The 24,026-nt window shown below is 43.7% G+C and overlaps 2 protein-coding genes across 2 annotated transcripts in view; one reads left to right on the top strand and one right to left on the bottom strand.

Moving 5' to 3' along the window:
• Positions 1–24,026, bottom strand: part of LOC111167506 (uncharacterized) — a 247,214-nt gene that overhangs the window by 6,918 nt on the left and 216,270 nt on the right. The window lies entirely within an intron of this gene.
• Positions 1–24,026, top strand: part of PTCHD1 (patched domain containing 1) — a 54,924-nt gene that overhangs the window by 7,114 nt on the left and 23,784 nt on the right. The gene's annotated exons all lie outside the window — the stretch shown is intronic.

Genomic DNA, 24,026 nt, shown 5'->3' with positions numbered 1-24,026 from the left:
GCTTCAAGTCCAGAGTCGAGATGAGGACTTGAGTGCAGGCAGTTACCTTGGGGCGTGATATCCAAAAACATCGGTAAGGAAGTGAGGACAGGAAATAGGGAGTGGCAGGAAGCCAGCCAAGGCAGTGTTCTCAAGCCAGTGTCCACTGTGGGCACCCAGGGCTCAGTCTCACTGGGGAACTCTGGGAGACACTGGATAACCTCCATCCAAGTTATCCCAACTGTGGGTGAAGGACCTGGATAATCTTCTCCCAAGCCTCCAGCCATCATTAGTTGATCCGGCTGCAGCCCGGCACAGTAAATAAATCTCTAGCAATTCCAGATGCTGTATGTGTTCCCATAATCAGAATTGTTTTTGTTGTTTTGTTGTTGTTGTTGTTGTTTTCCGGTACGCGGGCCTCTCACCGTTGTGGCCTCTCCCGTTGCGGAGCACAGGCTCCGGACGCGCAGGCTCAGCGGCCATGGCTCACGGGCCCAGCCGCTCCGCGGCATGTGGGATCCTCCCGGACCGGGGCACGAACCCGCGTCCCCTGCATCGGCAGGCGGACTCTCAACCACTGCGCCACCAGGGAAGCCCCAGAATTGTTTTCTGTTGTTGTTTTATAAAAGCCACAGGCAAAGAGCTGCAGGTGCTCACGGTGAGCGGCCTTGACATGTAGAGGTGAGTGTGAGTGGAGAGAATACAGGTGGAACCCTGAGAGCATCTGCACTAAGGGTCTCACACCCATCTAGAGACATACCTCTAGGAGTTTAGGGCCCACATTGCTAAGGGATGTTCATCCCTTCACTCAGCAAGATGGCCATGACCCAGGCAAGAATGACCCAGCATAGCTGTTCAATTATTCTTGAATTTGATAAGTAACTGCCATTTTCATTTTGGCCACTGGATGGTGGTAAAGATGATTCCAAGCTGGACCTGGACGCCACCCGGATTTGTGGTTTTATATCAAGCCCTCACATTTGAGTGGCCTGTGTCCAGCCCCTCTTCCCTTCAGGAATACAAGAGGAGTCTGCAGGCCCCCCTTTCACAGCCCCCATCTTCACACATCTACCTGTGTTGCTCTCCCCCGCTAGAAATGCACTCGCTGCTTACTATGAGATCAAACTCACATGTGTCCTACTTTGTGAGGCCTTCCCAAATTCATGGCTCCCTCCCTCCCTTAAATCTATCTGGCTTGCAGTTGTACCCACATTCTTTAATGCTTAACTAGATACTATTCTATAATTTGCTGTATTGTCATGTGATGCTTTCTCTTAAGATCATAAAGCTCTTCAAGGGCAAGACCAATGTCTTATACTCCCACATCTCTCCTAGAAACTAGTATAATGTGGAATGTACAGCAGGTGCTTAATAAATTGTTGCTGGTTGATGGCTTGTAGGATGGAAAACACGCTCTGCCTTCCCTGTTCATTTATCTTGCTTGAATATAATTTTGCCGGGGAGCATGACCATGTGATTTCTTTAGATGTGTCTTCACCTCTCATCCTTGATGAATTTTGGTTTCAAACTTGATAAGCAATAAGCATCCATTCTGCCTTAGGATCTGTTGATACTTACTTTATATGGGGAGAAACTCATAAAGAAAAACCAAAACCAAACGCCTGACCACCTCTTTTGGTTCAAGTAGTTTGGAAAGGTGTAAATTGACCTCAATCTCCAGTGGTCCATTCCCATTTGGGAGGGCAGAGCCCTCTGCAGTTCCCAGCAAGTACCGTCAAAGTCACCTCTCCACTACACGTGTCCTTATGTACATGAAGTAAAGTCTCAAAACATTGGCCCAACCCATACTCAAATGTAAACATGAAACACATTTTTTTTAAATCAAGGACGAGTGGTTTTCCCAGTTGTAGCATCAGTGTTCAAGAGATCACCATTCTGATGTCATTCAGCTTTGAATTTCTCAAGAGGGAGCCCAGGGTAACAAAGACTTGTTCTAAGAGGCGAACTTAAAAAACGATGCTGGTACAAAATCAGTGTATCTCTGGTGAGTTTAACGGAAACACCAGAACTGTTCATTTCTCAGCATTAAAGGGGAGATTCCTTTGCTCATTCTTCCATGGGCTCCACGAATTTGTCAAATACCATGGCTTTGTCAATTCCTTCCAATTGTCTCAGTAAAAACCGTATCTCTGCTATACAACTAGCACAAGTGCTCAAAAAAAAAAATCTTCGTAATACTCAGGACCTTAATTTTTTGAGTTTTGCACTGCTGTCTCGTTTTTATTCTGGTTTTGGTATAGCATGTAGGCAAGTGGTCATACTGAATAAACTGACTGCTCTTAGACTCTTTATGCCCACACATCACCTGGGCATCTCAGGAAAATACAGATTCTGATTCAGCCTGGGGTGGGACCTGCAATTCTGAATTACTGACAAGCTCTCAGATGATGGTGATGTTGCTGGTCAGTGGAGCACACTTTGAGTAGCAAGGCTCAGAACCTCATCTTCCTGCTTGACAGGGCTTTGCACACAAAGGAAGCGTTCACTTCTTGTACAGAAGTATCTCTGGAATGAAAAGCTCTGGGAGTCTGTGGGCTCCAGTTTCAAGGTTCTCTCACAGCCCAGCGTGCCAGAAAGGGATTCTCCAGCAGTTTAGGTGAGCGAGTTGATAACTCTCCTCTGTCACTTAATTTACATGACTACAGTGTTTCCCTGGGAAACCTTCCCCACATAAGTAGATCCACAAGCCCTTCAAAGGGAAGAGTGTGTCAGAATTGGCAGAGATCAGGAGAACCAGGCCAAGTGATAATAAGGCCCCTTGAAACTCTGAAATGTAAAATTTTGCTGACTGGGGATTTTAGTCATTTAGGTCAGTGCATTTCTTCACCTTCCCTTGTCTAAAATTTCTTTTCATAGGGTTATAAAAGAAACCTACAATTATTTAGGATCGAAGAAAATTTCTCTACCTTCCTGGTTCTCTATGCCTAAACTCTTCAAACAAAACTAACCTCAGTTTAAGTGAAGATTAGCAATTTTTCTCAAATCTGAATATGTTTTGGAATTCCCTGGGAATTTTATTAATGTTCATATTCTGATTCAATAGGTCTGAGACAGGAGGCCTGAGCTTCCGCATTTCTAACAAGCTCCCAGGGCTACTGCTGCTACTGCTGGTCTGAGAACCACACTGACTAGATCAGTGGATTGGTGGACCCAAAGAACCTTTGCATAATATATCCTGACTAATTAATGCCATTTAACTGCCTCCATACTCTAAAGCAGTGGTTCTCCACCTTGAGTAGGTATCCCCTGGAGGGCCTGTCTAAACACAGATTTCAGATCTCACCCCCAGAATTTCCAATTCTGTAGGTCTGGGGTGGGGCCTGAGAATCTGCATTTCAAACAGGTTCCCAAGGTGATGCTGTTCCTGCTGGTCTAGGGACCAAACTTTGAGAACCACTGCTATAAAGCATCCTAGTAATTAGCTGCCAGGACTAATTCTAAAAGTGCAGTTTCTCTCTCTCTGTAGAAACCTGGACAACAGATACAGCAGGGTGAAAAAGTTATTTGTTCAGCCGTTAATTTTGAATGATGCTGTCATTCAAAGGAGACTACATAAGCCTAAACCTTTAAGTTTGCGCTTTAAGGCAAGCATATTGGACAGAGGGCCCTGCCCCTGCCGCCTGTCTCCAGGAGCTGGAGTTTAGGAGAAGGGGGCTGAGTAGAAGAAAGGATGCTCAGAGATGAGGGGGGGAGAGAGATAACCCCCCACTCCACACACATGCAGTGTGGATGTTGTTACTACCATCAATGTGATTACCAAAGCTTCCTTCCTTCCAAAGACTTCCCACACAGGGTCACCTGCCATTTGCCTTTGCAGAAACATAATTTACATCAGACCAGAAGGCACACCAGGTACAAACAGGAGCGACATGTTGTGTTTCTGAGACAAGAACCCAGCTCTGTGGTTGCCAGAGGTGAAGTGTCAATGGGGAGGACCCTGGTAGCTAATGTTCAGTTTCAACTACTGACCGATGTCAGTTCTGTTAGAGAGAGGTAAAGTAGAACTGGAGTGAAGTTCAGTAAGTACTGATTTTGGCATAGTAGGATTAGCAGGATTCCCAGGGGAGAAGACTAACCACCTTAGTCACTCAGTTGACACATTCCAAATCACCGTCTCCTTTTATAAAAAGTATCTGTACAGTCTGTGACTACCTTTTACTAACCAGAAGCTTTGTTGACATGGCCTCGTGCTCCCAGATGATGTAATATTGCATCAGTCTATATTTTTAGTTTGAATTACTCAAGGAGGATTTTAAAATAGCATATCTGATCACCCATCGTCTCCACTTCTAAAGCCTTAGACCTACACTGTCCAATTCAAAAGCCACTAGCCACATGTGGCTATCTGATTTAAGTTTAAATTAATTAAAATAAGAAATTCATTTCCTCACTTGCACTAGCCACTTTTCAAGTGCGCGGTAGCCCACATGTTCCTGTAATGGACAGGACAGATAACATTTTCATCATCAGAAAAGTTCTATCCGACAACACTGCTTTTCACGAAGAAATCACTGATGCATCATACAGCTTAACTAATAAGCAGAGGAATCAAGATGGAAACACACATCTGGCTTCTAAAGCATCAGTAAAAAATTAACTCCACCACATTGCCCCCAAGAAATACAGAAATAGATGAGCAAGGCGTGGCCCCTGGTGCCAGATGGCCTTGAAGTAGTATTTCAATCAGTAACAGAGTAAGGAGGAGCTTTCGGTTTCAGCTTCGACATGAAAAGAGCTTGGAAGTTGTCATCCCCATCCTTACAACAGGAAAAACCTAGACGAACTGAAAATCAATGATTTTTCTCAAGCACATCAGAGAACTGAGGTCACGGGGCAAAGTGCCATCCCCAAATCCATAAAGGCATGGAAACAATCTGCTGACCTGGAGCACATGTCTCTGGTAGAAACACTTAAATGGTAATCCTGACGTACTGCCGGCAGGGAGTGGAAGAAAAGTAATCCTCCTGAAATTCACCTAGTCTTCTCCATAAGGAAGGGTACTCTCCAGGGAAAAAGACTTTTGCCAGAGCACAATTCTGAAACTTTATCCTAGGTTCCTCCTTCCCACTGGAGCCCCCTTTAGCTTTTGTCTGACGTAAGTTGGGGATGCAGAGTCCACAGGTGTCAGGGCTTCGAGGAAACAGATTAGGAGTGCAGCAGCCAGGAAAGGGACTAGGAGGCAGGGGAAGAAAACTATACCACTGGAGAAATATCTGTGAAGGTCATAGCCCCAAGGCACAGGCCCACTTAAAGACTGAGATTTCTTCAAAAGATTATATACCATTTACCCTCCCATCACCTTACCACCACACCAACAGGGCTCCAATATAATAATAGTGGATTATAGCTGAAGAGCTGTAAGACACAGACTCTCTCTGAGGAGGAGTACTTAGGAAAGACAAAGTTAAGAGGAGAGACAAAAAGAATGACAATAGAGAAATTTGAAGCTTCTGGTACCTATAGCCACAACAAACATTAAATACATCCAAAGTCCTAGATTAACATAAGTCCTTACTATAAAATTCTATTTACCTCAGTTCCTACTAACTGATACAACATGTCCAGCTTTGGGGGAAAATTTACAAGGCATGCAAAAAAGAAAAAAATATATAGTCTGAAGAGACAAAAGAAGCATGAGAACCATACTCAGATATGACACAGATGTCAGCATTATCACACAAGAAATCTAAAGTAACTATGATTAATATGTTGTTGACTTTAATGGAAAAAGTAGGCAACATCAAGAACAGATAGATAATGTTAGCAGAGAGATGGAAACTCTCCAGATAAATCAAAAGGAAACGCTAGAAATCAAAACTTGTAGCAGAAATGAAGAATGGTTTTGATGGACCGTCATCAGTACACTCAACACAGCCCAGGAAAGAATCAGTGAGCTTAAATACCGGATGAAAGAAACTTCACATATTGAAACACAAAGAGACAAAAGAGTGAAAACACCCCAGAACATCCACGAGTTGTGGGACAATATCAAAATAACATATACGTAATTAAAATGTCAGAAGGAGAAGAGAGAATGCAACAGAAGAAATGTTTGAAATAATAATGGCCAAGAATTTTCTAAAATTAATGATAGACACCAAACTACAGATCCAGGTATCTCAGAGAACACCAAAGAGGACGAGTACCCATAAAAGCACACTTAGGCATATCATATTCAAACTACAGAAAACCAGAGACAGAGGAAATCTTGAAAGAAGACAGGGGATTGGGGTGGGGGAACACCTTACATATAGAAACAAAGATAACAACTACATTAGACTTCTTATCAAAAACCACACAAGCAGGAATAGTGGAATGAAATGTTTAATGAGTTGAAAGGAAAAAAACTCAGCAACCTGAAATTCTATAATTCCACAAACTTATGCTTCAAAGTGAAGGAGATACAGATACTTTCTCAGACCAAAAGCAAAAAAAAAAAAAAAAACTGACGGAATTCATTGCCTGCAGACCTGTTCTGCAAGAAATTCTCTTCAGCAGAAGGAAAATTACATAGATCAGAAACTCCGATCTATATAAAGAACAGTGTTAGAGAAGGAATAAATGAAGGTAAAGTAAAATCTTTTTAGCTTTCTTATTCTTAATTGATCAAAAGATAACTTTAAAGCAATAATAGTAACAATATATTGATTGACTATAACATATGGATAAGTAGAATGAATGTCAGCCATGTCACTAGGGACAGGAGGGAGGAATTGGAACTACTGTGTTACAACTGTACTACATATGAAGCATTACAGTATTATCTGAAGGTGAACTTAGATTAGGTATTGATATATATTGTAGGTGCTAGGGCAACCACTAAAATTTTTTTAGAAAAAGAACAAATGCAACAAATAGAGAATACTTACAACTATGGTAGATATTAATCCAACCATATCAATAGTTACTTAAAACATGAATGGTATAATGGTATATTCCAATTAAAAGGCAGTGACTATCAGAGTGGATCAAGAGAAAACAAGACCCAACTCTGTGTTGCCTACAAGGAACCCACTTTAAATATAAAGACTCAGATAGGTTAAAAATGAAGGGATAGAGAAAGATGTACCATGCTAACACTAAGAAAAGAAAGCTATTATTAATTTAAGATATGGCTGACTTCAGAACAAGGAAAATTATCAGGAATAAAGAGGGACATTACAAAATGATAAAAGGATTATTCTCCAAGAAGACATAACAATCCTAAACATGTATACACCTAACAAACAGAGCATTAAAATACATGAGGCAAGAACTGATAGAACTGAAAGGAGAAACAGACAAACCCACTATTATAGCGAGAGACTTCAACATTCCTCTGTTAGTAATTGATAGAGCAAGCAGGCAGAAAATCAGTAAGGATTTGGATGACATGGACAGAAGTAAGGGGCAGGATGTCTAATACTCTGGGGAGAGTCATGACCCAAATTTTATAACGACAGTTCTTAGAGAAGTATAGAGGTTAAGTTGGAGAGGCAAGATACTGGAGAAGGGGAGATCCCCTCCTCCACCCAGGAGACTTATTTAAGTTTGTAAGCAAGAGGCTTTGAGAAGAAAAGCTGCAGAAAGAGAAAAGATGGGGGCTAAATTAGACCACTATTTTCCAAAATGTGCTTTAGTAAAAATTTCCTGTGATGCGGCAAAGAAAATTGGCTTCTGTGACCAAATAACTTTGGGAAACGATGCATGTAGTAGCCCCATATTGAATGCACATTAGCATATCAAAGGCTTTTAAAAGCTCCTCTGTAAAGAAATCTATTTAACTCTATCCAGTTCAGCATTTCTGAAATTTGATCATGAATACTTTTTACTTTTTTGATGACCCTTATTAACAACCCAAGGAACTAACGTGCTTCAGAATACAGACTGAAAATACTATCCCCAAAACAGGGAGATGGTATCAATAGGATTTGAGGTTCCCTGGATCTGTGAGTAAACAAAGGGAAAAGGGTCAAGTTGGCTTAAAAGTTTCCACCTGGGTAAGCAGAAGGAGGAGAAGGATGTTAACCATAACAGGAAACAGGTGGAAAAACAAATTTGGAAGAAAAGATTCAGCTGTTGGATATATGCCAGTTGAAATATTGCCATAATATGTATTTGCAAATCATCAGGAGGCAGATGGAAATTCAGATATGGAGTTTGGAAGAGAGGTGAGGCATTGATGTGAACTGGGGATTGGTCAGCATAAAAATGACAAGCCAAACCATGGAGATGGAACTCATTGCCCAAGAAGAGCTTATGAATGTGACAAGATCAGAAGTGCCAGAGATAGAATCTTGAGTAGTATCAAATTTACAAGGTAGGTAAAGGTAGAGAAGTCGGTTAGATAGACACTGGAAAACCAGGTAGAGAGGTAGGAGGAGAGGAGAAAATTGTCTCATGGAATTCATCATGGGAGAGAGGGAGGGTTTTGGTCAAACCACACATAGTGAGCACCTTTGTTTGCCAGGCACATAATCAAGGATGCAGCAGTGAAGAAACCATGCCCATGCCTTAATGGAACCTATTGGATTCCCACGAAAATCTCAAAAATGCCTAACCATCTTAGATATGTTTAAAGTACTATTTTGACTTAACTGTGTGTATCTGCCGAGGGTTCAAAAAAATGAGGACTGAAAAGTAGTCACTGGATTTACCTGCTTAGAAGTCATTGTGGACTTTTGGTTGAGTGCTGGGATACAGTCCAGAATGGAGTGGTTTGAGAAGTGAGTGGGAGGTGAGGAAATGAAGTTAGCAGGCGTGAATCACTCTTTCAAGTGTAGTTGGAGACAGCATATGTAAAGAGCTTCTTAAAGAAGGGGAGCTATGGCAGAAGTTGGGAGGGAAGCGGGGTCAATGAGGCCTTTTTTAATATGGGAAAGACATAAGCCTATTTCAAAGCTCATGGGAAGGAACTAGTAGAAAAAGTTTGAGGCCGTGGGAGAAGAGGGGATAAACAATACTAAGAAGAAGGAAAGGAAAGCCAGAACCCAATGGAAGCAATTGATCTTAGAGAGAGGAAGGGTCATGGCCTTGATCTTCACAGGAGGGGGAGGATAGAAACGAATGGATGTGGGTATTTTTAGAGATATGGTGGCAGCAAGTTGAGGGTAATTTCCGTCTGATGGCTTGGGGTTTTCTCTGCAAGACAGAAAACAAGTTCAGTAGCTGAAAGTCTTGTCAAGTGCTGAAGAAAGTGAGCGTTTGTCATTATAATATCTATGGGCTTGGAGGCTAACTGACAATGGAATGAAGAGACTAGGTGGTAAACTGGAAACAATCTCTCTGGAATTTGGGTATGAAAGTGAAGAGACAGTCTCTTCCTCCCTTTTGTCTCAAGATGGGCAAAAGTATAGAGAAGAAATTAAAGTGGAAGTGAGAGGCAAGCTGAGAGAGCTCACACTGGCTACATTTACATTTTAGAAGAATATGGATTACACAGAAGCAAGGATTTCTTAACTCCAAGAGTTGTTTGGCCTCTGAATGGCTCATCAGAGGAGACTGAAATGACCTAGAATGGTTCAAAGAGAGGTTGGGATGGTGTGATCTCCAAGGGTAACATGGCCTTAGAATTCCATCACGTATCTCAGTGGTCCTCAACCCTGGCTACATGGTAGAATCCCTGGAGGAATTCAAACATACCATGCCTAGGTCTCACACCCATAGATTCTCATTCCACTGGTCTGCCAACAGGGTGGCCCACTCTAAATGTGGTCCTCACACTGGCAGCAGCAGCAACAGCAGCATCCCCTGGGACCTTATTAGGACAGCAGGCTCCACCCAGGCTCCATCCAGACTCCACCCAGACCTACAAGATCTGAATCTGTATTGTTACAAGATCCCCAGTTGATCTGTGTACATATTAGAGTCTGAGAAATGCCGGGCTAAAGCATGGCCTAGAGCAGGGCCAGTCATGGGTACTTTTTAAAACTCCCCCAGGAAATTCTAATGTGCAACCGGACTTGAGAACCACTGCTACATAGAAAAAGAGATCCTTTTGAAACCGTATTAATTAAGCTCATGTGATAAAATGTCACAGTATTACACACACACAAAGAGTGCACGTAGAAACCGGTGAATCCAAACAAGGCCTGTAGTTAAGTTAATAGGATTGTACCAAGTCAGTTTCATGCTTTTTATCATGTACTATGGTTATGTATGATATTATCATTAGGGGGAAGGTGAGTGATAAGACACATGGGAACTCTGAACTGTATGTACAACTTCTTGTGAGTCTTAAATTACTTTAAAATAAAAAGTTAAGAAGAAAACATTTTAAGCGAAGAGAACGCCTGCCTAGGATAAGGAGCAGCTGTTGTCCATCATCATCTAAGAAATAAACGGGCTCCATCATTCATTCGGAGCGGAGCCATTGGAGGATTTAAAGCAGAGGGATGACAGGTTTGGATCTGTGCTCTAGAAAAATAAATCTGGTGGCAGTTTGGAGGATTGACTAAAAGCAGAAAAGATGAGTTAGGAACCTGTTTCTGTCATCCAGATGGATTATAAGGGCTAGAACCAAATCAGGAGCAATGGAAATGGAGCACGAGAGGATGGATTTGAGAGATTTTGGAGGCAGAATCCACAGGATGTGATGAATGATGCAAGGATTCGTCAACCTTGGCTGTGTGTGTAGGCCCCTGGGAAGCTTTTTCAAATACAGATACCTGAGCCCTTGCCAAGGGATTCTGATTTAAAGGTGTGAGGGGGAGCCCAGGCATCTGAGTTTGTAGAGTTCCACAGGTGGTTCCCATGGGCAGGGTTGAGAGCAGCTGGCTCCGACTGAGGAGGCGGGAAGTGCAGGGGAAACCTCACAGGTTTTCAGTCCAGTCGTGCTGGAACCACAGAGGATGACGAGGAGGCAGCAGAGAGGCAGCCAGGATAAATTAGGGAGGTAGCCCTTCCTCTTCCATTTGTTTTATGTTGAGTAAAACTGTAAGACTCTGAGTTAAAACGTGTAAAGCCATTATCCTTGCAACCTAGCTGTCTTCCCATGGCTTGTCTGAACATATATTTTTTAAATGAAAATAAAACCTTAGTTCGTTTGTGCCATCCAGACACAACTTCAGCTTATTTAAAAACAACGACAGGGACTTCCCTGGTGGCACAGTGGTTGAGGGTCCGCCTGCCGATGCAGGGGACACGGGTTCGAGCCCTGGTCCGGGAAGATCCCACATGCCGCGGAGCAACTAAGCCCGTGCGCCACAACTACTGAGCCTGCGCTCCAGAGCCCGCGCGCCACAGCTACTGAGCCCACGAGCTACAACTACTGAAGCCCACGCACCTGGAGCCCGTGCTCCACAACAAGAGAAGCCACCCCAATGAGAAGCCCGCGCACCGCAATGAAGAGTAGCCCCCGCTCACCACAACTAGAGAAAGCCCGCGCGCAGCAACAGAGACCCAACGCAGCCACAAATATATAAATAAATAAATGTATTAAAAACTAAAAACGATGACGGCAGAAATTAACACAACACTGTAAATCAACTATACTTCAATTTAAAAAAATACCAACGACAACAGCAACTTTCTGTTAACCCCAAATTTTGAAGGATTTATACAAACAAGTCTTCAGGAGGCTAGGCTAAATGCTTTGAGAACAAGGTGAAATTTCTTGTTTTTACTGCCGTTGGCCCCTCTGCATATTCTGGAAGCCCCTCCCAACCTTTCTCCCAAATCCACGCAGATGCTGTTCCCGTTTTCCTGTGAACAAGTCTTTCCTTTGGGGTTGCTGAGGCTGCTTTCTGGAATCCATCCAAAAGCTTGCTCCTGCCCGCCCCCTGCCCTCACCACCGCCACCACCACATCTCCTGGGTCACCAGGCCAGCAGGCGCAACGGAACCTCCGCAGTCGGTGCTCACTGCTAATAAGCCCCCGGATTCCACAGAAGGGCTTCTGGGGCCGTGCACCATGCCCTCAGAGCTTCAAGTCAGAAGTAGCCGATGGCTAGTGGTTTATCTTTTTCAGGGTGACCCGCCAATGCCACCAGTCTCCAGCTCGTAAAAACAATCTGGGGTTTCCCCACTGAGAGCTGCTTGCTGCCTACTGGGATCTCTCTTCATAAAGCTGTGTGCAAAGCACCATGAAGAAGTTTCCGTCTCAAAATGGTCTGTTCTTTAGCATTTCTGTTTTCCCCATTAAAGACATTTTTGACCCTTTTTTAACTTAAAAAGAGAAGTTACAAAGCTCACCGATATCCATTATAATAGTGCAGAAGCACCTCATAACATATAATAAGCACATTACAGAGTGTAACAATGATTTAAGTGGTTAATGTGAGATGGAAAACACTAAGGTGACATTTACAGGGATACTTCTGTGTTTATGTCGCAGCTTTCTACTAGCTATGTTATTTACAAGGTAACAGAGTAATGCCTAGGCTCATCCATTTCTTAAATAAACCCGAACTAACTTTGAGATCTGCAGGCTGGTTTATATTGATTCTGATAAAGCTACTTCAGCATGGCAAAGGGGAGAGGAAATAATAGACTCAGAATTTTTAAATCTCCTTATTCCAAATTCCAATGTCCTGTTCTTTCTAGAGCTGCCTATATTAATAACTGCCTGTGTGTTCCCTTGAGAGCTGGGCTGGAAAAGCATTACAGGGCTGTTTTGTGTTTAAACTGTCACAGCATCTTTACTTTTAGACATAAAAGTACATATACTCATTGTAGCAATCATCATTCCCCACGTGTTCTGGTACCTCTTGCTTGTCTGTTGGCCTTTTTGTTTGTTTTGCTTTCCCCCCCACCCCACCCCCCGAGTATTTGAGAACTACCTAGTTCTTTTGCTTGATCACTTCTCAATACTTAACTAGGCTTTAGGCCATGCAAGTGGAAGCTGTTTAAAGCATGCTGGTGCTGCCAAGGCGATTTGGGCAAGAGTGTGTTGGCTTGTCCAGAACGTTTCTGCCTTAAGTACTGTGTGCCTGCACTGTGCTGGGAGTGGGGATATAACAAAGAATAAGACTCAGAGAGCTGAAAGAAGATGTCCTTATAATATGGCAGGTGATGAGACAGATGTGTCCACACGCAGGGGACCAGAGAGCACCTTGTCTGCATTTCCAGGGCAGGCTTCCTGGAGGGGGTGATGCCTGAGCTGAGTCCATCGCTCCTCACAAGTCCAAAGTCCCAGAAGGGAGGGCTGGGGACCACAACTAGGCTGCTCACTCGGCAGCCCTTTCCAAAGCAGCCTCACTTTCTTATTAGTCCTGCTCTGCAGCAGCTTCTCCCCCTAAACAGAGAACATGGCTCTAAAAAGTGCCCTGCAGATCCTTCCTGCCTCACATCAAATAAGGCACTGCAAAATATCATGCTTAGGAAACCTTGCCATCGTGCCTCCCACAAAAAGAGAAATGCTACTTCTCACAAAGAATAAAGCCCTCACATCATGAGACAGGCGGTAGCATTATGACAAGACACCACTAGACAGCCAGGGAGAATATGGGATTTCTAGGCATGAAAACCATCATGTGCCTCGTGACTAGAAGCTCACAGGTGATTCTGACTGAGATGGGGCGAGGCTCCAACATTTACTAAGAACCTGTGATGTGTTCCTCTGCCAGGCACTCCATCTACATTGTCCCATTCAGAAACCAACAGCACTCTAGACAGTAAGCCCATTTTGATGATGTGGAAACTGAAGCTCAAGAAGGGCATATGCGCAACGTTACCAGGTAGTCACCAGCTTGGCTGGATGTGATCACAAGTCTGTGTGGCCCCAACGGCAGGCTCTTTTCAGCATGCCAGGCTGCCTCTGGAGCTCTTCTTTTTGGCTTTCTTTACAAGCCAGCCCCACTTGTCTTGAACTTACATATTCTCTTAAAAATCAATAAAGAAAAGACCCAACAACCCAATAACCAAAGGGACAAACAGCTTGGACAGGCACTTTGGAAAAGAGGATAGCCAGATGGCTAATGAGCATATGCAAAGGCGCTAAGCTTCAGGCATCATGGAAGTGCACATTAAACCAAAATGACGTACCAGTACACACCCACCAGAATGGTAAAAAATTTAAAGACTGATAATACCAAGTGTTGCCGAGGATAGGGGGCAACTGGAACCCTCATACATTGATGGCGGGAATGTAAAATTGTACAATCACTTTGGAAAACTTAAACCAAATATATGCCTACTCTCTGATTCTGAAATTCCACTCCTGGTCTCTGTACCCAGTGGTATGCTGAGACTGGCTCCCACTGGCTCCTGAAAGCTGATGGGGCACATCTCTTCCTAACCCACATCCCCTTGGTAGCTTGAAACTGGTCATGGTGGCGGTATTTACAAATCGTACAAGTCAGAGCTATTTTTGTTAGAGAACTTACTGTTACACATTTACCAACACACCACTGCATATACCTGAGAGAAATGAGTACAGATGTCCACAAAAGGACTTGTACAAGAATGCCCATCGCGGTTTTATTGATAACAACCCAAAACGTCCACCGATAAGAGAATGAAAAAATACACTGTGGTATGTTCATGCAATGAAATACTATGCAGCAAGAATTAAAATACAAGCTATAGATAAACACAACTGGGATGAATCCCAGAGGCCACGGGCCGAGTAAAAGAAGGCAGACACAAAAGAGTACAGCTGACCTTTGAACAACACAGGAGTTAGGGATGCCGACCCTCTGCACGATTGAAAATCCATATATAACTTTACAGTTTGGCCCCCCACATTCGTGGTTCTACATCCACAGATTCAACCAACCACAGATCATGTAGTACTGTAGAATATACTTACTGAAAAAAACCCCGAATGTAAGTGGACCCACACAGTTCCAATCTGTGTTGTTCAAGGGTCAGCTATACATACTGCATGATTCCATTTATTGCAAACTCAAGAATAAGCAAAGCTAATCAATGTTGATAGAAGTCAGAATAACCTTCCCCTGGGGGTTGTAGGGGTATTGACCAGAAAGGACACAAGGGGGCCTTCCGGGTGCAGTAGATGTTCTGTGTCTTGATCCAGGCAATGTTTATATAGGTACGTACATATAAAATTCATTGAGCTGTACACTTAAGATGTGTGCACTTTCCTATATACGTGTTATACCTCAATAATGAACACTGTACACACATACACATTCTATTCAGTGACCCTGTTAATAAGGCGGAAGCGTTAGACCACCATCCCAGCAGAGCATCCAACAGTGGTGAGGACCGACATGCAGAAAAGCAGTCTGAATCTTGGCAGGCAAATCGGCTCAGTTTTACTGACATCTGACACACCACCATCATGGAGACTTTCAACACCTGTACTGGCAGCACATACTCCCTGGGCACATCACTGCCTGGGAAGGAATCCAGTGAACACATCAGCTGTCTCTCCCACACACCTACCACCATAACAGCAGAAATCCAGAAATGTAAAGATAGGGACTCTCATCCAACATGAGTGACATTCCAGCACTTGCTGTCAACAGAGAACACTGAAGCCTGAGACCTTACCTGCTGAGATGTTCCAGAAGCATGCAAAGAGGCTGCTAACTGTGTCTCTGAGTGGTTTTTTTTTTTTTCCAAATAAAGGAAAGCCAAAGAAATGCCTGCTTCCTTTACCATCAGCAAGAAAGATGAGAGATCATGTCATCTCATAGTTCATTCCTGGCAGGATGTAGGCCTAATCCTTTCTTGAGGGGTTACCGTGCATTCTTGTCACCAATATACCCTGGACCCAACATGTGATTAGCTATAAACCTTAATGAAGGGAATGAACTCTGCCCCAAATGAGGGAGAAGTGCTGTTGGTAGCATCCGGACATTTACATTCATGAACATATCAGAGCCACTTGAGAAATATTTGCTGCATACCTACTGCATGCAAGTTGGCAACATCAAAGAAATGTGTCCACCATCAAGAGAAGAGAAGCTCAAAAGATCATAAATTTACTCCCTAAGGGTTGAGTTTTGACATAACCATTACTTGAATACACAAGAAACTGGAGGGTTGGTTTTAGAATGCTTTAGTATTTTGAGGAGACTTGGAAACTCTAATTCCAGAGGCTTTGAGTGTTATTAGATATCTTAGTTTGGGTTTCCCCAGAAGCAGACCTTAAAATAAGAAATCAAGTAAAGGTAGTTTATTTGGGAGTCGAAGGGCAACCAGAAGGGATGCAGGGCAGTGAGACAAAGGGGAAGGAGCCTCAAAGGTATGTGATCAAGCAGACGAAGGCTGTGGGCAACTAGAGCACAACCCACTGGGGAAGCTCTGGGAGCCAGTTTAAAACACACTCACCCATAAGTAATCCCACCCATGGGGAGGGAGCTGGGTATTTCTATGCCAACTCCCATCTGTCATTGCTTGAGGTCTGCTCCCAGGGGATGTTAATTCCCCAGAACTTTTGGCCTGCCAAGCAGATGGCAAAGTGGGCTCTCTGACAAAGAGGGGTGGGTACTGGGATTCAAGGTTAGGTAGGTATGTTCTCAAGAGCTAAGGGCTGGAGGATATGAACAAGGTGCCAACCACATCTGCTACAGAGGAACTTGAAGCAACTGGCCAAGAACTTCCGCACTTGTATGGTCTATGACTGCACTTTACAATCATACACACAGAAAAGTGAAAGGCCACACATCGGCTAGACCTGCACGTCTATAAACATGCAGTTGATAGACGACACATTAAGACCCAAACCTAGGAAATGCAGTTCAAGTGTTTAATCAGTACTGCAGATTTAAAAGTTGTCATCGGCTTCTACTACCTGACTTACTCCCTGGGCTAAGCTGTCCAAATCTGTAAAAAGGTGGAGACATCAACCTTCTGCCTCCTTCAAGCCAGTATGACTACTCACTACGGTTCAGATCTTCATTTCACCAATGAACTAGTTACTGCATTAATATTTTAGTCCAGTTCCCCACCTCCACTCTCCAGTTTTCCCATTCCAGCTACCATGTTGCAGACAGAGTGATCTTCCTAAGACACAGTTCTGATCACCTCATTCTGTTTGAAACCCTTCACTGGCTCCCAAGTGCCGACAGGACAAAGCCTGTCTTCCAGGTTCAGCAGACAAGGCTTCGTGTGGTTTGGACCTTTCCTCTCAGTTCCCGGACCAGCCTGAATCACTTCTTTTTCCCCGACATCCGTTTTGTGCCTCAAGATTGCCCATGCTGTAGCCTCCACCTGATATACTCTCCCCACCAGTTCCAGAACCCATGCCAAGCCTCTGCCTGTGGTTAATTTCTTCTCATTCTTCAAGTGCTAATTTAGAAGTCACTTCCTCAAGAAGACTTCCCTGGTGCCAGCAAGGTTGGTGTAGGTGCCCTTCCCTTAATATCCAGTATTTCTCCCATCTTAGGACTCCATGCAGATTTTGTAATTGCCTCTTTGCTTGTCTGTATCTCCCATAGTTTGAATGCTCCGTGAGGGCAGAGCCATACCTATCTTGTTCACATGGCTTGATGTAAGATTTACTAATAGTTACTAATACATATTTGTTGAATGTGAAAATTCTCCCTCATCTAGCCCGTCTCCTCTCCAACTTTGTATTTCATTGTACCCCCCATTGCTACACACACACACACACACACACACACACACACACCAACATACTAGACTCCGTGTACTCCCCCTTTACTCCTATTATAGAACTGTAGCACTTTACTTCACTCTATGGTTCGCCTGTGCTAACCAATTCTGACAATCTGCCTAAAGCCCCTCTACAATACTCTAAGTTTATTGAGGGTAAAACCATGTCAATATTCTTTATCTCCCCAGGGCTTATATTCATGCCCAGCATAGTGTAGACACCTAGTACATGTTGAGTAGACGGTTCACTGCTTTAACTGGTGATGAAATGCCTAAGACTTTTTCTGTGTGACCTCTAACTCCCAACGAAGCAAAAATGCTCTGGCCTCCCACCTGCCTGCGACCCATCACAGTCTTCACATCTGCGAGCCTTGAAAAATTTCATCAGCCAAGTCTGAGCGCCACTGTCGGCCTTAAAGCAAGATAGAATCACCCAGAGTGACACCTTTGGACGTGGAAAGCAACCTCGGCTCCTGGCTGGACGAAGCCACATGTCAGTAAGACAACCAAGGGGAAGCTATCTGTCAATTCCAGCAAGGCCAGTGTGCTCAGGGCAGGAAGATGGAATGTTCTAAGGGTACTATGGATGCACTCCACCTCCGCAGGAGTGAACAGAACTAGGCTATGTGAGAGCTGAATCTTGCAAAACATCAGAGCCTTGACATGGAAAGAAGCTGCAACGGTGCGAAGGTAGGTGTGGTTGGAAGTAGATAGAGACGCAAGGAGTTTCTCCAGATTCCTTTCCCAGAGGCCTGTCTGATGACAGGAGAGCATCACCTGCAACGGTCTAGGTTCCATCAGCAGTGATGGGTCTGCAAACCAAAGGACTGCCATCTCATGCCCATGGTGAGGCATGAATGGATGAAGTCACATCAGTGCTTACCCCCTCTGAGACCCCCATACATAGGGAGAACATCCTGCTTTGCTTATGATGGTCCCACTCTATGCCTGGCATCCCTGTGAAACTACCAGTGCCCTCTTGCACTCTCAAAAGCGTTCCAGTTTGCATGATAAATGATACGGTCACCTGCACGGACAGCATTAACACCAGGGCCAGAAGCTTCAAACAGACATGACACTGGATATAGGTGCATGGGAGTTTTTATGTTAGTCTCTAAACTTTTCTGCATTTAAAAAAAACCTTTTCCCCTCCAACAAACAAAAACACTAGAAAAAATTCAAAGTACTCTATAATTAAGCATAACACATAATTATTTTTAACACATAATTACCCAATTATTTTTTAACACATAATTACCCAGTCTCCTACCTAAATTGTTTCTCTGCTCTTACATTTTTTACATTGTATTCTAACCATATCCGTCTGTCTAATGAGGTCAGCCATTTGTCTGCAGTGTGTAAGTGACAGGACTAAATTCAATGTCATCTGTTTATTTAAGATGGAAATGATATGCAGGTAGAACAGTAGCCTTTGGGTACAAATGAAGTATCATTCAATGTCACCAGAGAAAATATAAATCAGCAAGAAGGAACAAACACTGAAGGTTCAGTCAGCACGGCTTTGTCGGGCTTCCTCTATGTACCATACAGTATGGAGTGAAACAGAGTCCCTGCCCTCATGGAGCATTTATATTCTAATGTTAAACTGCCTTTGTGGCGGAGTGATAGCCAAATCCTGTACACCCCCAACTTAAATCTCATGTTTTGCAATAAACCCCCAAATTGCCGGCCCTTTTCACAAACATGTTCTATAACGTATTTTTTTCTTTTTCCTTCTGCGTGTGTGTATGGGGGGTGGGGGGGAGAGTCACATAGAAAACACACAAGATGCAAAGGATGCTATCTGGACCGATGAAAGGCTTGTCCTCATACATCTGTTTTCGGCATCTCCAGCTAGTGGCATGTGCTTGTCACTAGTAATGAGATTGTAGCTTCTCTCTGAGGTCTCTATCATAGATAGCTGGCATTTGCTGGGTCTCACTGTTCAGTACAGGTCAGAGTCTTGCTGCTTCCCCTAGGCTGCTTTGTCACGTTTGACCCCTTGATTTTGCTACGTCATCACCACTTTTAACTCATAACTGCCCCTAACCATGTCATTCTGTGGCTTGACCATGCTTAAGCCTAACACCCCAAAACAAGTTTATCAATATCCAAATGGCCAAAGCACAGAGGTGAAGGGGTAAGGTCTTTACTGTGCCAAAAAAAAACCCACTGGGAGACAATCTTATGAGCCCAAGATTTAAATCTGGGCTGATCCACTTACTAAATTTGTGACTGTGGGCAAGTTAAGTTCCTTGAGGCTCAGTTTCCTCACCTGTAAATGCAATGTAACACTGACCTCTCTGAACTGCTGTGAGGATTGAATGAGATGATAGATGCAGCGTTCTCTGCACAAAGCCCAACCCTTCATAGGCAGCTAACACCTTTTAGTTTCCTTCTTTCGCCCACACCATAGTCCCCTTCCTAGTCGGATGTGCACGGTAATCTAACTGGGAAGCTAACCTGAAAAAGGTGGAATGGTTTCAGGCTGGGAGCTTATCCTGGAATTAGGGAGTGCAACTTGTAAACACATACAGTCCAGCTCTTCTCTTCAATTATGTGTACTGATGCATGCTATTAACCCCATTTACCCTTTGGTCTCTAGTAAAGATGGGAGCAAAAATCTGTCACCTTTACATCTCATTGAAGATACTTTTCAAGAAACACTGAGGAAGTTCTATGGGTAAAAGAAAAAAATTAAGGGGGACAAGGCAAAACAGAGGATAGAAAGGGGGTTTTTTGTTTTTTCATTTTGGTTTTTCTGCTAACAAACCTTTAGTGGGTAGCACTTGTGTGTCAGAGACTATATCGAGCAGTTTCCATTCAATTTCTCACTTATCCTCCAACAATCCTAAGGAGATAGGTACTATGATTGACCCCATTTTACTGATGAGGAAGCTGAGGCACAGAAAGAGCTATTAAGTAACAGCTTAGTGTTCAGGATCACATATCTACTAAGAGCCACAGCCGGCAACTGAGTCCAGGCAGTCTGTCTTCTCCACGCCACACGAGGCCACCGACATTGGCACCTCCCAGAAAGGTCAAGGCCCTAGCAAACTGAATCACAGAAACTATCGTGGCCTTGACCATTTGCTCTGTAAGACTTCTTTTCAGATCTGGAACAGGAGGGCAGCAGCTGAGACACTCCTGTGATTTGTAAGGTCAGCAGCTTTGTAAGGTCAGCAGTTTGGGAAACAGAAAAAAAAAAACCATTTCCAGGAAAAACATGCACTATCAGGTAACACACTCTTTTATGAATTAAAACAAGTACTTGCTCTTATAAAGCTCATGGTCCACCACTCAGGAGTGCCGCCGCCATGTCATTAGGCGGAACTTTTCCCTTGCTCCGTGCCCATTACAAACTTAGTGAATCCTTTGAAGGAAAAAAAATTGCCAGAGATCTCGTCTGATGAAGACGCTTGTTCATAATTTTGTAGATTTAATATTGTTATCAATTATTTGCAGTTCCAAATAGTTCAGGGATGTGGGTTATATAGCATTTTCTTCCCTTAAGCTGAAAACTGCTAAAAGTGTGCATTCCAGTTGCATGCAGGGACTCATGGCCACAGTATCTGCAAGTCTCAGTTTTGCTCGTGGAAAAGGGAAGGAGTGGATATTCTAGCCCCAAACTGTTGTCTTTTTCCTAAAAGCCTGTCCTGGTACCACCAAACTGGTCCTTGGAAACCAAATAAAATTGTCTGTGACCCCCTCCCCCCAGGGGAGTTCTGGCAGGACTCTTGGAAAGGAGGAGGGGCTAAAAGGGGAAAGAACAGACCCTCGCTGAAGGTTAGGTGATCCACATAAAATTGCCAATACTGAACCACTCTTTTACCTATAGAAGTGGAAATTTCATACGGTTTAACCCAATATTAAATGCCAGACCACACTCCTTTTTTATGTTATCACACTTGATCTTCATAATGACCCTATGAGGTCAGGTTTATCCCCATTTTACAGGTAATGAAACTGAATTAAATGCCTGAAGTAACTGTCTTAGTTTGGTTTCCCCCTAAAGTTGACGCAGAGTCAAGGAACTGATGCAAGCAGTATATGCCGAAGACAACCCCAGGAAGCACTGATAAGATAATGGCAACAGGAGACGGGGAAGGGAAGAAGTAAGTTATGGGGACATTGTCAAGCCGGTTACTCTGTGGGCAACTGGAGCCTAATCCCACTGGGCAACTCCAGGAGCCAAGGAGGAACACATGTTGCAGAGTCAGCCCACCTTGGGGACAAGGGAGCTGGGCTATTTATACACAAACTGTTTTGAGTCATCGATCCAGGCTGCTTGGGATTGACATGGTACGTTAATGCTTCATTATTTCCACATCAGGCTGGAAACAGGGCTGGTGTGTACTGAAGTGGTAAGGAGATGGGGGCAGCTATCTATGCCCTGAAAGCTAGCACTGAGCAGCAGGATTTGAACTGGTGGCATTCTGACCTCATAACCCGTGTCCCTCCCACTACAGCGCAAGATGTTGCCAAATCGTGGGAAAGATCACGGGCTCCAGGAGAATCAGGAATCAGTTGTAGGGTTGTGTCTGGACAGCTGGAAGATACTAACCACTCCATGCTTCCCTGCTGAATAAGAACTACATTTGTGTAGCCCTCTAGAGTTTACAATATGCATGCACATCTATCACCTCATTGGCCCTCATCATGCCCATGAGACAGACTAAAATCCATTCACTCACAAGATTATTATAGTCATGTGTTTACTCCATAACTATATGGAGTATATGTTTCAGGAACTACATAATGGAGATGTAGAAGTAGACCAAAGAGACAAACACTCCAGCATGGTAAAACATATTCTAGTGGGGACAGCAGAATAAAGAAACAAATACGTATATATTACATATAATGTAATGCCATATCATAGTTGGTGCCGTGAAAAACTTAAACCAAGCAAAGATGATGGTGATGACGAGGGATGCTATTTTTTAACTTGGGGGTGGAGTCAGGGACGATGACTACATTTGAGCAGGGAAGTGAAGGAAGTAAGGCTATCTGAAGGAAAGACATTCCAGGCAGACGCATGGCAAAGACAGGCAGTGTGACTAGGGCACGGTGAGATATGAATCCGTAGAAAGTGCCAGGGGCAGTGGATCATCTTGTTGGCTACAGTCAGGACTTGGGTTTTTGCTCTCAGCACGATGAGGAGCCACTGGAGACTTTAGGGCAGGGAAGTGGCATGGTATGTGTTTTCCAAAGTTCATTCTTTATTTATCTCTAACTCATGTGGCCAGCAAGACCCAGAACAAGGACTCAAACTGAAGTCTTCTGACTCCTGATCCAGTGCTTTTCCCACTTAGGTTCACAGTTGTTCTCCAGACCTAGACGTCCTCGGTATCCTTTTTTTAATTTTTTCTGTCCCCTTGCATAGTTATTTGTGGTCTCCTGACCAAATCTTAAAACGGTTGTTGGCAGTTCCCCAGGCATTCGGCTCCTTGGGACTTCTCTTTGCCTCTTAGCCAGTCAGCTTTAATATTCTTCCATTTCTGAGAGCATCCTGTTCTCTTAGTTACCTAGCAAAACTCATGACCCACAAACTTGCTCAAGCAGAGATGAAGCTTGACCATGAAAGTCAAGTGAGGACAGCAGGATTCAAAAATAACCACTTTAATCAGAAAGTTTAACTTTACAGATTTCCAGGAGTCCTCATATCAAGGAATTTTTTTTGGTAATCAAGAGCAAGCCAAATTTTCTCCCAGACTACGGGCAAAAAGAGAGTATTGAACCTGTGGTTCATTGCATTCTGTCTCATCCAGACCAACGTGGAATCAGGCAAAAGTTGCAATGAGATATTGCAATTGCCTTTTCCTTCGTCATTACTATATTTTGTTTGGAAAATCGCAGATTTATTTGCTTCAGATCCAAAGCTGCAATGTCTTTTCAGTCAAGGCTGCAAAGACAAACAACCTGTTTGGGGAATTATAATGTGGGGCTTTTAGTGTCAGCACCCGCAAAACAGTGTTTACCCCCTGGTAAAGCAAGGAGAGAAACAGAAACATTCCACTCTCCCAGACCTGCACTGGCACTGCAGTACTGACAAAGGTAACCATTTGGGTTTTTTGTCACTGGAGCAGGTCAGCATGACACCAGGCACCTGTGTGTAAAGGAAGCGTGTGGATAGTCACTTGTTTAGCTATATCCACAGCTTAAATTTGGTGTCCTCCGAACACGTTATGTTTCAAAGGCAGAATGATATTTCTGTCCACTTATTAAGGCATGACTAACTTGCTTTTGGCTGCACTACAAATGAATCACAGTAACAATCCCCAACTTGCGACTGATGTTCTGATGTAATACACTTCTATTAAAAGAAGAGGAAAGAGAGTGGGTGAGAGTGAGATCATGCAGAGACAGAACATAACACCGAGGGAGCTAGCGTAATTGATGAACTGCAGAGACCAGATCCATCCACTTCAAGGTGCTTTCTTGTGTCCTGGGTGAGGATACCTTGCCAGTCCGTTCCTACCCACTTACAGTGGCAGCATATAGACCCTGATCAAGGCCTGG

Source organism: Delphinapterus leucas, chromosome X, assembly GCF_059928025.1.
Source record: "Delphinapterus leucas isolate spDelLeu-1000000601 "Yukka" chromosome X, BTC_Dleu_Yukka2, whole genome shotgun sequence".
NCBI classification, from domain to species: domain Eukaryota; kingdom Metazoa; phylum Chordata; class Mammalia; order Artiodactyla; family Monodontidae; genus Delphinapterus; species Delphinapterus leucas.
This window is presented reverse-complemented; position numbering and strand designations above follow the sequence as displayed.